The sequence below is a fragment of the Arachis hypogaea genome, chromosome 19 (assembly GCF_003086295.3).
Source record: "Arachis hypogaea cultivar Tifrunner chromosome 19, arahy.Tifrunner.gnm2.J5K5, whole genome shotgun sequence".
Taxonomy (NCBI): domain Eukaryota; kingdom Viridiplantae; phylum Streptophyta; class Magnoliopsida; order Fabales; family Fabaceae; genus Arachis; species Arachis hypogaea.
In genome coordinates, this window is record NC_092054.1 from 153,475,987 (window position 1) to 153,488,852 (window position 12,866).

At 33.4% G+C, this 12,866-nt stretch overlaps 1 pseudogene; it reads left to right on the forward strand.

The window, feature by feature from the left end:
• The first annotated feature begins 2,237 nt into the window (after positions 1 to 2,237).
• On the forward strand, positions 2,238 to 10,418 carry LOC112779416 (helicase-like transcription factor CHR28; annotated as a pseudogene).
• Positions 10,419 to 12,866: the final 2,448 nt, after the last annotated feature.

Sequence of the window (12,866 nt, forward strand, 5' to 3'; positions counted from 1 at the left end):
ATATTTATAGTGACAACATTGGTAATGTGTTAGAATTTATAATTTAGAATTGGAAAAGTCTAGGGGACCAGCAATTTTGTTAAATTCTGGCCAGCATGTAACCAGCAAAGAAAAGTGAGCCATTGGATAAAATCTCACATCCATCTCACACCATTAAAACCATCATTGATGGCTACAAATCACAAAGTTGCTGGTCCCTAGCATTCCTCTTTAGAATTTGGAAAAATAAGAATAATAAAACTTAATTGGTGGTAAGATGGGGTGGGAAGATGACAGTTGGATAGTAAATTTAGTTTGTGTCAATTTTTTATTTTGTTTTAGTGGTTTATTAAATTATTAATAGAGCGGTGGTGGTTTCTGTGTGAACTCTGACCTGAATTCATAAAAAATCAAAGATTTTTTGGCTCATTCAATCAATTCTTTTGATTCAAAATGGACTATGTTAAATGTTTCGGTGACTTCTGTTCTGGTATGTTCCACAAAACCTATTTTATTATTATCTTTGTTGAGTCAACTCTAGAGACGTATTAATGTGTGCTTCTATTTGGTAATTCTTTTATGTAAATTTTAGAAACACCTTTCTAATTTTTTATAGACTTTACAATTTAAGAATATTATAATATCTCATGTTTTTATATTTTGAGCTGCATGGTTAATAAAAAATATTTATTTATTTATAAAAAAATTATATTACTTTAAGGATAAAATTATAAAAAAAATAAATTTATTTATAATGAAAGTAATATGATTAAGTATAATTTAGTTAGATGTGATTAAAAAATAATTAAATATTATGCCTAATAAAAAATTGATATTATTGACATAATGTTATGACAATTACAATCAATGCATCATTATTATTGTTTACACAAGCAGTAGTCATTGGACAAAACAGGTTTTTGTTTATGTGAGACACAACACAATAATTCGTATTTAGTTGTGATGAGGAGTAAATTGGTGTTCTACAATATTTATAGTGACAACATTGGTAATGTGTTAGAATTTAGAATTTGGAAAAATAAGAATAATATAAATTAGTTGGTGGTAAGATGAGGTGGGAAGATGACAGTTGGATAGCAAATTTAGTTTATGTCATTTTTTATTTTGTTTCAGTGATTTATTAAATTATTAACAGAGCGGTGGTGGTCTCTGTGTGAACTCTGATCTGAATTCATAAAAAACCAAAGATTCAATTAATTCTTTTGATTTAAAATGGACTATGTTAAATGTTTAGGTGTATGTTCCACAGAACTTATTTTATTATTATCTTTGTTGAGTCAGCTCTAAAGACGTATTATTGTGTGCTTTTATTTGGTAATTCTTTTATGTAAATTTTAGAAATGCTTTCTAATTTTCTATAGACTTTACAATTTAAGAATATTATAATATCTCACATTTTCATATTTTGAGCTTCATGGTTAATAAAAAAATTATTTATTTATTTATAAAAAAATTACATTACTTTAAAGGTAAAATTATAAAAAAATAAATTTATTTATATTGAAAGTAATGTGATTAAGTGTAATTTAGTTAGATTTTATTAAAAAATAATTAAATATTATGTCCAGTAAAAAATTGATATTATTAAAAGATAAAATTAAAATTGATTTTTATGTATCGTTTCTGTGCCCAACGTTTTCGTCCTATTTAAGTTCCTAACGTTTGAGACTTACCCCAAACATTGAGGACAAAAACGATACTTTACTCGAATTAATAATTCAGACATTGTTCTTCTTCTATTTTTTATTTTTTATACCTAATGGCTATTAGTTACGATTCTATCAATAATATTACCTCATTATGTGATGAAAAAGTTTGAAAAATAAAGGCAATAATTATAAAGATATGAAAAACTTTGTTAAGTGTCATATATACTAGCTAGCGATAACAATGATATAACCTTAAAAAGGAAAGTAAATGTAATATTAATTATTTTAATTGAAGTTTTTTAATAAGCACAATTTTGTCTACTTACATAATCTTTTATCACTATGAAAAATGTTTTTCAATATTATTATCAAATGGAATACAAATTTAAAAAATAAGATAGTAATTTTTTTCTTGAACAATTAAAATAATTTAATAGGCAGCATTATATATTCCGTAACCATTTCTCTGACCGCATTTATGATCAAAATCTCAAAATCAAATTACATTATCCTAATTTTAATAAGTATATGAAATATGAAATAAATAAATAAAAATAAATGAAATAAATATATGACGAAGTGAAAGAAAAGCAAAACAAAGATGAACAGAGTGGAATGAAGACTGAAGAGAAAGAGTGAAGTCGTGAATCCTCGTTTCCCCCGAAGTTTCAGGCTTTAACCCCTTTCGTCACTCTTAATCGGAATCTTTTCGCTCATTCCATTCCCTAACCAGATTTTGGGTAAGTAGAATCCACTTAACTCCATTAACCCCTCGTCGTTTTTACCTTCTTTTACTCTCTTTTTACTGCGTTTTGCTGTAAACAAGAACCCTAGTCTCGTTTCCTGCATCTGCCTAATTCCTCACCGAAGATCGAATCTTTTCCCCACTCTTAAGGCAATCTTCAACCATTCACTGTGAATTCCTCGCTTGTACCGTGTTCTGTGTTGATTGCTTGCTTTTTTAAATTTCGGTTCTCTCCCCCCTTTTACTTTTCTATCGAATGTGTTTGTTCTTTCTATCTAGTTCCAATTGCATTCTGATTTAGTTGGTTGTTTATGTTCGTTTATTTTATTATTTATTTTGCCCCTAATACGTTTGCCATTCTCATTTGGGGTATGAATTTTATTCAATGGTCGAAGGTATGCGTATCTATTTAAATGATTATGCCTATGTTATAACTCTTGTTGCAGTTTTAGCTTGCTGGTTGGTGCACCATTCTATGAATTGATTGATGATGGGGTTAGCAGATTGGTAGCTTATTGGGGGGATATTATTGATGAGTTTGGAGTGGCTACTGATTCTAATTTATTGCATTTCAATTGGGGAAAGGTTTCTTGAGGTCACTGAATGTTTGAATTTAAGCTCTAGTTCTGTACTCTAAACCTAGTTAGGTTGGAAACACTCTTTTGAGGAGTGCTGCTGTTGTGGTTGTGGATAATATTTAAGTGCCATATCTTGCTAATTGTATTGCAGTATGTGTTCTCTTTTAGACATGGTTTATGATAGCACACTATAGTATCATGTTTTATGAATTATAATCCATGCTGCCAACCCCACCGGCCAGTGAAGGCACAGCAGTTGTTATTCGTCACACTGGGCATGTTCCCCCCACCCCCCAAAACAAAAAAACAACAAAACACACACATAAAAGGACTGGTTTGCTTTCTATGTAAAGGGAATAATGAATTCTAATTATTCAGAAATTTAGTAGGGGATATCCTATTCATTGTAAATTATTGGGAATTCTGACTTCGTTACTAGATAATTGCTTTTTTCTTTTCCTTTACTATGCTGATACCAGATTTCAGAAACTTGTTATTTTGTGTGATGTAAATTTCAGCTTTTATCAGAAAGAAAAACTTTTCATCAATCTGTTTCTCTTATGCTTATTTATTTTTTATTTTTCTCCCTGATGAATAAGCTGTTAGTAAGGAAGCTGGAAAGTGGTTGAAGTAGATGCCCGACAATGGAGACCATATCCATGATTTTGTCAACTCAACTTGGAGATTTTGTTCTTCTTTAGGTGGTTGGATTTCGGGTTTAATATTGAAACCTTGCAAAAAAGTGGTGAGACAAGACATTTTATTTGGAGAAGTTTTTGTTTTTCTTATTTGCTGTCATTTTAAATTACAATTTCATGATGCTTTTTGAATTCAGGTTGGCATAGTATTTACTAGTTCTCTTTCTAGGTTGGCTGACGGAAAAGACAATTGTTATCCTGAGTTCATGGATGAATGTATATATATTAGCTCATCAGATGATGACCTTGAGGAGATAGAAGATCCAAAGAGGAGTCTCCCTCAATGGGCTACTGCTGAAAGGAATTCAGGTGGTTGATCTGTTCTAGATGCTCCCCTTCAATGGAGTTTCTTTATAAATTAGTAAGCACTTTCATGATATAAGTAATAAGTAATGTTGTGTGCAGATTATGGTGGACGGCCAAGGCACGATAGTTTTTCAAGAGGCGCAAGTACTTCAGGTTCTAGCTCTTCCAATGTTAATAATAATCATTCCCAAATCAAGCTTCATGCTCAACCTGTATCTAGCAAAAATGGACTGAATCAGAGAGTTGCACGTCGAGAAGAACCTTCATATCATGCACAGAATGGAAACACAAGTCAGTCAACTCAACAGGCTTTCAAGCGGGCTCTTCCTCAAACTGTTCATCCATATACATCAAGGGTTCCACCATCTTCGTCGTTTGCACCTGATAGCAGATTAAGTAACTTAAAGGATAACATGAACAATAGTCAGTTTTTTGATACATATAGGAATCGTCCCCATGGAGTAGGACCTAGCACGATGAACGACAAGGCCTACAACCGTGGCCCATTTATGAGGGGCAGTGATGAAGATCGCTTCATGCATCAAAATGGTGTGATTAGGGTTCTTCCTCCATCTTTGATGCATGGTAAGTCTGTACCTCCACAGTATGCTAGTTCCAGTGAACCTGCATTCCGCTCTGGTGCAGGTGATGAACGGGCTCCTGGAAGTGATGAGAGACTAATTTATGAGGCCATTGTGGAGGTATACACCCTATTTTTTATTGTGTGGTTAATTCCGTTGATGTTCTAAGTTGTACGAGCCTCATGTTAAATTCCCTCATATATGATATGTTGCCAAAGTTGACTTCCTAGGAAATTTGTTATAGCCATTCAGACAACGGACTTAAGATGCAGTGTAAGGGGTTGAGGCTTGCTCTTCTTTATTTCTTTGTGGTTTTTGGTGGTAAGAATAAATTTTCTTAAAAGTTTTCTGGATGGAAAATTCAAAATTAAATAAAGTAACAACCTATCATAATATGGATCCCTAAGTCTGTAGACAATATGCAAAAAGCACAACTAGCATATATTGGTGTACTTGTAATCATGTCCTAGATCAACATACTTTTTGTGGAAGATGTTTCAAAGAATGTATTTTGTTTCTTGCAGGATCTCAGTCAAAATAGAGTAGAAGTTGATGTACCTGATGGTCACATGTGTGTCTCTCTTCTTAGACATCAGGTATTATGGCTTGTCTATTTGTAATAAACTTTCAGGGAGCCATTCGTTGATATAACTCTACATTGCAGAAAATTGCATTGGCTTGGATGCTTCAGAAGGAAACCAGAAGTTTGCATTGCCTTGGGGGATTTTGGCTGATGATCAGGTCATCTTTTACGTATTTAATTGATGTTTTTTTTTCTTTTTTTAATCAATGGCACTGATGATTTTCATCTTATTGCTTTTAACTGAACATCAAACCCTTGTTCTAACAGGGCCTTGGCAAGACAGTTTCAATGATTGCCCTCATCCTAATGCAGAGGTCACTGCAATCAAAATCTAAAACAGACGATGCATGCAATCATAAAACTGAAGCTTTGAATTTGGACGATGAGGATGATCGTGCTACTGTTGATTTGGAAAAGCTTGAAAATAAAGAAGAATCTGATGATGTAAAACCAAGTACAGAACCTAGTAGTTCAACACGAGCACCAAGTAGGAAAAGGCCGGCTGCTGGAACACTTGTTGTTTGCCCTGCAAGTGTTCTTCGACAATGGGCCAGAGAGCTTAAAGAAAAAGTTGTTGAAGAGCAGAGACTTGCTGTTTTGGTTTATCACGGGGGAAGTAGGACAAAGGATCCTACTGAACTTGCAAGATATGATGTGGTCCTCACAACATATGCTATTGTGACTAATGAAGTTCCAAAGCAGCCGTTGGTTGAGGAGGATGATATTGATGAAAAAATGGGGGAAAGATTTGGGATATCCTCTGAATTTTCTGCCAGTAAAAAGAGGAAGCAGTTATATAATGGAAGTAAGAAAAGTAAAAGGGGTAGAAAGGGATTAGACGAATCTTCAATTGAATCTGCTTCTGGTCCTCTTGCAAAAGTAGGTTGGTTTAGGGTTATTCTAGATGAAGCTCAAACAATAAAGAACCATAGAACTCAGGTAGCTAGAGCTTGCTGCAGTCTTAGGGCCAAAAGGAGGTGGTGCTTATCTGGAACACCAATTCAAAATACAATCGATGATTTGTATAGCTACTTTAGGTTCCTGAAGTATGATCCTTATGCTGTGTATAAATCGTTCTACAATACAATAAAAGTTCCGATATCCAGAAATTCTATCCAAGGGTACAAGAAGCTTCAGGCAGTTCTGAGGGCCATTATGCTTCGCCGTACAAAAGGTACTTTTCCTTTGGTGCATAGATTGTTTGCATGTACTTTTTCCTGGCATGATATAAGAGTGTCCTATCACTCCTGCTGTTCTTTTAATTAAAATTTGTCAATTAGATAATCTTTCTTAAATTCTTTTTATATTTAATGGTTAAGTTTGCCCTTTGGTACTATGACTTCAATTATAATATCAAATTCTTGCATTTGTTAAGGAACTTTGATCGATGGGAAGCCAATAATCAATTTACCTCCTAAAACAATTGAGCTGACTAAGGTGGATTTCTCCACTGAGGAGCGGGCCTTCTATATGCAGTTGGAAGCAGATTCACGTTCCCAATTTAAGGTTTCTTTGCTTTATTTGTTAATATCATCGTGGAAAATTTGTAGTGATATATTTTTATAATTATAGGATTCGGTAAGTGTGCTTTTGCTATTGAGATTTTAAATAATGTGCATCGGAGTTTTGCCTTCTTGCAGGTAGAAATTAGATTTAATATAAATTGTAATCTTGGCAGTGTGCAGAATAAATTCAACCTTGCGGCCTCTACAACTGAATTTCAATTCTATATTCTTAGTTTTGATATTCAGTTTAGTTGATATTTGATGTTTTGTAGGGAATGATCAATAAAGAGACTGTAGTCCCCCTAAAGTATTACATATATTGATATGGTCTATTTAGGATATGAAGCAGTAATGACAGTTTGTGGTATGAATTTGGTCAAGTACCGAGTACAAAATCCTCTGGTAATTTTATTTATTTAGTTTGATAAAAACAGCCCTTTAGTGCACTAATGCCACTAAACAAAGATAACAATTGGGAAATTGAAACATTATTAATTTAAGCAACAAATTTTAAGATTGTTCGTTAATTAACAACTAGATGCCTGATTGAGTCTAAAATATTTTCTTAAGATCTACTAAGATATGTTTCAAATATTCTAAGACATATTGAGCATATTCGCAGAAATTTTCTAGACATTGCAACAGATTCGTTAGTGTGTGGTGCTATTTGGACCTATCTACTTGGCATCTTTGAATCAGGGAAATAATTTGTAGGATGGGCTAGAGTGTGATTTAGCTTTTATTTAGTTAGATTTCATTGCTGTTACGGCTAAGTACTGCATCAGTTTTAAATCAATGACATATACCTTGCAGGCCTATGCTGCCGCTGGCACGGTGAATCAAAACTATGCAAATATTCTTTTAATGCTTTTGCGTCTTCGTCAAGCTTGTGATCACCCACGTCTTGTTAAAGATTATTATTCTGATCCTCTTGGGAAATCCTCTGTGGAAATGGCAAACTCACTTCCAAAGGAGATGTTGATTAATCTGTTTAATAGTTTGGAAACGACCTTTGCTATATGCTGTACTTGTGAGGTCAGTTAATTTCTAACGTGATGATTCAGACATTTGTTTTCTTTGTTGTTAATATGAGCTCTAAAAACTTGATGGAATAAATCCTTTTATTATAACGTGGAAGTTTAATTCTATGTATGGTATCTTGAATGTATTTTGGTGAAAAATTATAGTATCTAATAGGTAAACTTACAATGTTAAGTTAAACTGCTGTTGAGAAAATACACAAGTATGTGCCTACGCTTGACAGTGGTCAAAACTTGGATTGTCACATATATTGTCAATGTCGTTATGGAATTGCATGGTTAGCACACTCCCAAGCACGTTACAGGAGTGGATAAATGGAAGAAAATGAGTGACTAGATGGAGATAGATCGCATACCACGGGGGAATGTAGTTGACTAGTTGTGAGCTTTCACTAAAAACACAAATGTTTCCCATCTCAGTTTTAATAAGAAAAAAGAGAATATGGGGGGATGCTGTAGGGTATAATGTCCAAACCCATCACTTTCAAGTGAGTGTGTTTCTGATCTAACCAATTTTTTCTTCTTTAATCTCCTGAAGCTTACAGTTCTAACCATGCTTATGGATATTTGTTTTTTAGGAAAATTTCTATTCTGATGCTATGATCTATTGATTAATTAATTTGTTCACTAATCACTGGTTGATATTTTAGATTTTGATTTCTCAGTTTATCCGTCTAGGCATATAGCTGTATGGTAAACCAATAGCAATACGTTGTTGGTATGGGTTTGGTTGATTCGTACCGTGTTTTCAACAGGATCCACCTGAAGACGCAGTTGTTACAATGTGTGGCCATGTCTTCTGTTATCAATGTGTATCAGATTACTTGAATGGTGATGATAATACATGCCCTGCTCGTGGTTGTAAAGCAGCACTTGCAGAAGATGTTGTTTTCTCCAAAGCTACTTTGAGGAGTTGCTTGGCTGATGAACTTGGTGGTAGTAATTCCATAAAAGCGCATGATTTTGATCATTCACTAGTGCAGCAGAGTGAGTACAGTTCATCTAAAATCAAAGCTGTCCTTGAGATTCTGCATTCAAATTGTAAACTGAATAGTCGTAGCTCTGGTTTACTAAATTCTGGTGGAAGCCATAGAGGTTCGCCATCTGATGATGATTTATATATTGAAGATTGCGACTCAGATGTTAGGATTATGAAAAACACAAGAAAATATTCAGACTCCACAACTGTAGGACCAATAAAAGCTATAGTCTTTTCCCAATGGACTAGCATGTTGGACTTAGTTGAGGCATCATTGCAACAATCCTGTATGAAATATAGGAGACTTGATGGGCGGATGTCTCTGATTGCTAGGGACAGATCTGTTAAAGATTTCAATACTGATCCCGAGGTTTGATCTTCTGTTTTCCCTGACATTATTAATGCTGATAATTGTTTTATGCACAATTATAAATATATAGAAAGTAGTACGAGGACCTATTTGGTGGTAGCTGAAGTAATATGAAATTAAATCTTTGTTCATCGTTCTTTCGCTTGATTTTATTTTGGGAATCAGTGTGCATTCCTATCACTTCTTGATATTGCATTATTTACTATTCCAGTGCATTCAACCTGATAGTCTGTTGGTGTCTGACAACTGAAATTCCTTCCAGGTAACTGTTATGCTGATGTCACTAAAAGCAGGAAATCTTGGTTTGAATATGGTTGCTGCATGCCATGTTATTCTTTTGGATCTGTGGTGGAATCCAACAACTGAAGATCAAGCTATTGATCGAGCTCATAGAATTGGACAGACTCGTCCTGTTACTGTGACACGGCTTACTGTAAAAGATACAGTTGAAGACAGAATACTGGCTCTTCAGGTAATGATATCTGTCTATTTATTTTCATTTCATGCGTTAAAACACGGGCATACAGTTGGAATAATTGGATTTAGGGTCACCAAAGTGGGGCTTTGCTGCTTTCGATTATGATCCAACTTTAGTAAGTCCTGATTTTTCTCCCACTTACATTTTCCCTTTTTAAATTTTAATATTGCTTTCTGTTTCAAAATTTTTAAACAGAATGGTACAAGTTGATTGATGCATTTTTAGGCCAACATTTTTGTATTTGTTTTTATTTATTTATTTTGCTTTTCTCAACTTGTAAAAAGTAACAGACTAATAAATATTATAACCTGCAACAAGGGCCTAGTAGGGATCAGCATGAGTTATCTTGTGGTCCAAGGGGAAGTTATCTTGTGGTACTAATAAATTCCCATTCCACTTTAATTTGTGTGGTTGCTTGCTTTCATCACAGCATGTATGTGTGTGTATGTGTGTATCAATGATAAACTGATGTCTTGCGTTGGAAACTATGGCAGGAAGAGAAGAGGAAAATGGTTGCATCTGCTTTTGGGGAAGAACATGCTGGCAGTTCTGCGACTCGCCTTACAATGGATGATCTGAAATATCTTTTCATGGTGTAGAACTTTTAGATGATCGCTTCCTTGTTCCCACCATGCATGGTGAATGGTGATAGCTACCTCAAGATTTTGCTTTTGGAGGGTTAGGTTTGGAGAGAGTTCTGAAGGATGCATGCATGGCTTCTTTTTTTTGGTGCCTGCTGACATGTGTAGCTCAAGTTGGCTGGTGAGGTTGGTTAATCCAACCGGTAACTTTGTCTATTTTGGAGCCCTTAAAGGGCATTTTTGTCCTCAGAACATCTATGTAGCATAAAGCTGCCTGTAAATATCCTAATTACATTTATTATTATGGAAATGCTACCTTGTACAATTTTATTGTTCAGGTGCACGTTGTGCTGTTTGTTATTGCTTCCAATTCTCATTCTAAAACAACAAATTCAAATTAATTAAACATTTTCCTTAATTTGAAATAAGTTTTATAAAAGGGGAAACACGTCATAGCCCAAATTCATTATAATTATATTTAAAAAGAGATCAAGAAGTTATTTGCAATGATTTCAAATTTCATTACTTAGCACCACTCTATAATGAAAGCAAATGGTATCATAACTTAATCTACAACAACATTGTGTCTTATTATGTTGTATTATGTCGCAGCGATATTATTAAATATTAATAATTACATCATTTTTTATTACCTCATGTATAGTTTTTTTAGTTCTTTTTCTATTATTTGTTGCCAGTCTATTTTTTATTTGATTCACCATCTTGGGGTGTTTTGCTAACTTTTTTCTCACATGCTTAAATAACTGATGAGATTCTATCACCTTGCCTACAACAGACGCCAATTTTCTCTTTCATATTTTCGTTTTTTGTTTTGTCTATATGTGTGGCTATTCTATCTCTGCCATATTTAATTTATGTTTATGTTTACCTTTTGTCGTCCAATACTTTGATTCACATAATATAGTCACTAGCCAGTCTAATAGCAGAGTTATATAAAATTTTCCTTTATAAGAGGCTAAAGTTTCAATCTACAATTAAATTAAATAATAGAAGAAGACACAAACAGGAATAAGATGATAGGAAATAAGGTAGAAGGTATGCACAAATTGATAATAAATTAAAAAAAAAATTCATCGTTTATATTATAATATCCAATTTAGTACACCTCATATGCTATTAGTCTATTACGAACCCTACTAAATCCTGAACCAAAGTATCTTGGCTAACCAACTATAGTGTGCAATATTATTGACATTTAGCTTCACCTAGAAAAAGAAAATGACCCCCTAAGCAAGTAAGAAAGTATATTCAACAATTTACATTTACAGGTTAGTGAATAATAAGTATGTTTGGATACTTCAGGCTCGAATTTTCATATGGTGAATGTTATGGTGTCTAAGTTATGGTGCCTAACTTACTAAAAAAGAAAAAGAAATAATATTTAATAAACTTTATATATTTTATTTTTACTTTATACATTTTATTTTTTATTTATAAAAACAAGTTAGGCAATTTAGGCACAACAATAAAAGGCACCATAGAATCCACCTTTTCATATATAGCATTAGGAATTTAACATTCTGACTGAATCTATCTATAGCAGATCAGGATGACATTAACTTTTCCAACTATCTATCTTTTTCTAGACTTGTGCAAGAATGACATGAAAACAATACTAAACCATAAAGGGGACAACCTTATATAATTTGAAAACTCTTGCTTTCACTGCTGGGTATATATGATAGCTCTAGGTGCTAATTTTGCAAAGAGTTTTTTATTAATACAAAATTTACAATTAAGTGAACAGAGTAATAAAGCATCATCTTAAATATGTACATGCTCCTGCACAGCATATGCATATGATGCTGGCACTGGCTGCATGTCATGGATTGGAAGCTTAATTGATCTTCAGATATCCTCAACTGGAGGAACTGCATCTTAAATTTGTTACAAGTGCTTGGTAGATCAGTAGATCAGTAATCCAAAACTGCAAGTGTTTCTTTTCAACATAGATTTTCTGACTTTGTATAGACTCCTAACTTGAGTAAAAGCTTTCCAACTATAGAATACTAAATATTGCTCTTTTTCCCTTTGGGTATTGGAAATACTATATGCCTTTCCGTTAATATTACTAAGATGAAAATTGTTGAATGTTGATCATTGAATACAAAGAGAGTGAAAAACAAACTAAGGAGAGAAGACAATGACCTAGTAAAACTCCCAGAGCTTTCCCAATTTGAGTTTGAAAGACTTGTTGCTGCAACAAATAACTTCAATCAATCTAATAAGCTAGGAGAAGGAGGTTATGGACCAGTGTATAAGGTATGTTGGAAAACAATGAATTTCACCATGCCCCAAATCATGAATTTTTCTAAATTGTTCTTTAGGGAACATTGGAAGATGGACTCGAAATAGCAGTGAAAAGGCTTTCAAGATCATCCGGGCAAGGATATGAAGAATTTAAGAATGAGGTTATGGTAATCTTGTTAGACTTTTTGGATGTTGTATAGAAGAAGAGAAGATTTTGATTTATGAGTACATGCCAAACAAAAGTCTAGATGCATATATGTTTGGTTAGTTCCTACAAACCATCTCCTCCTTCTTACCTATCAAAGATGTGGTAAGAGGGACAAAAACTGATTTTGTGAATCTCTACAGCTCTTAAATATATATATTTTTTTACATTTTATTAAAGAAATTATAATTCTATCATTTTAATGGCTTGACAGATCAATCAAACCAGATATTGAAGAAAAACGTTTTGAATTTGGATCCTCTAAATTTTGAATTTTCACTTTAAAGAGTAAAATGT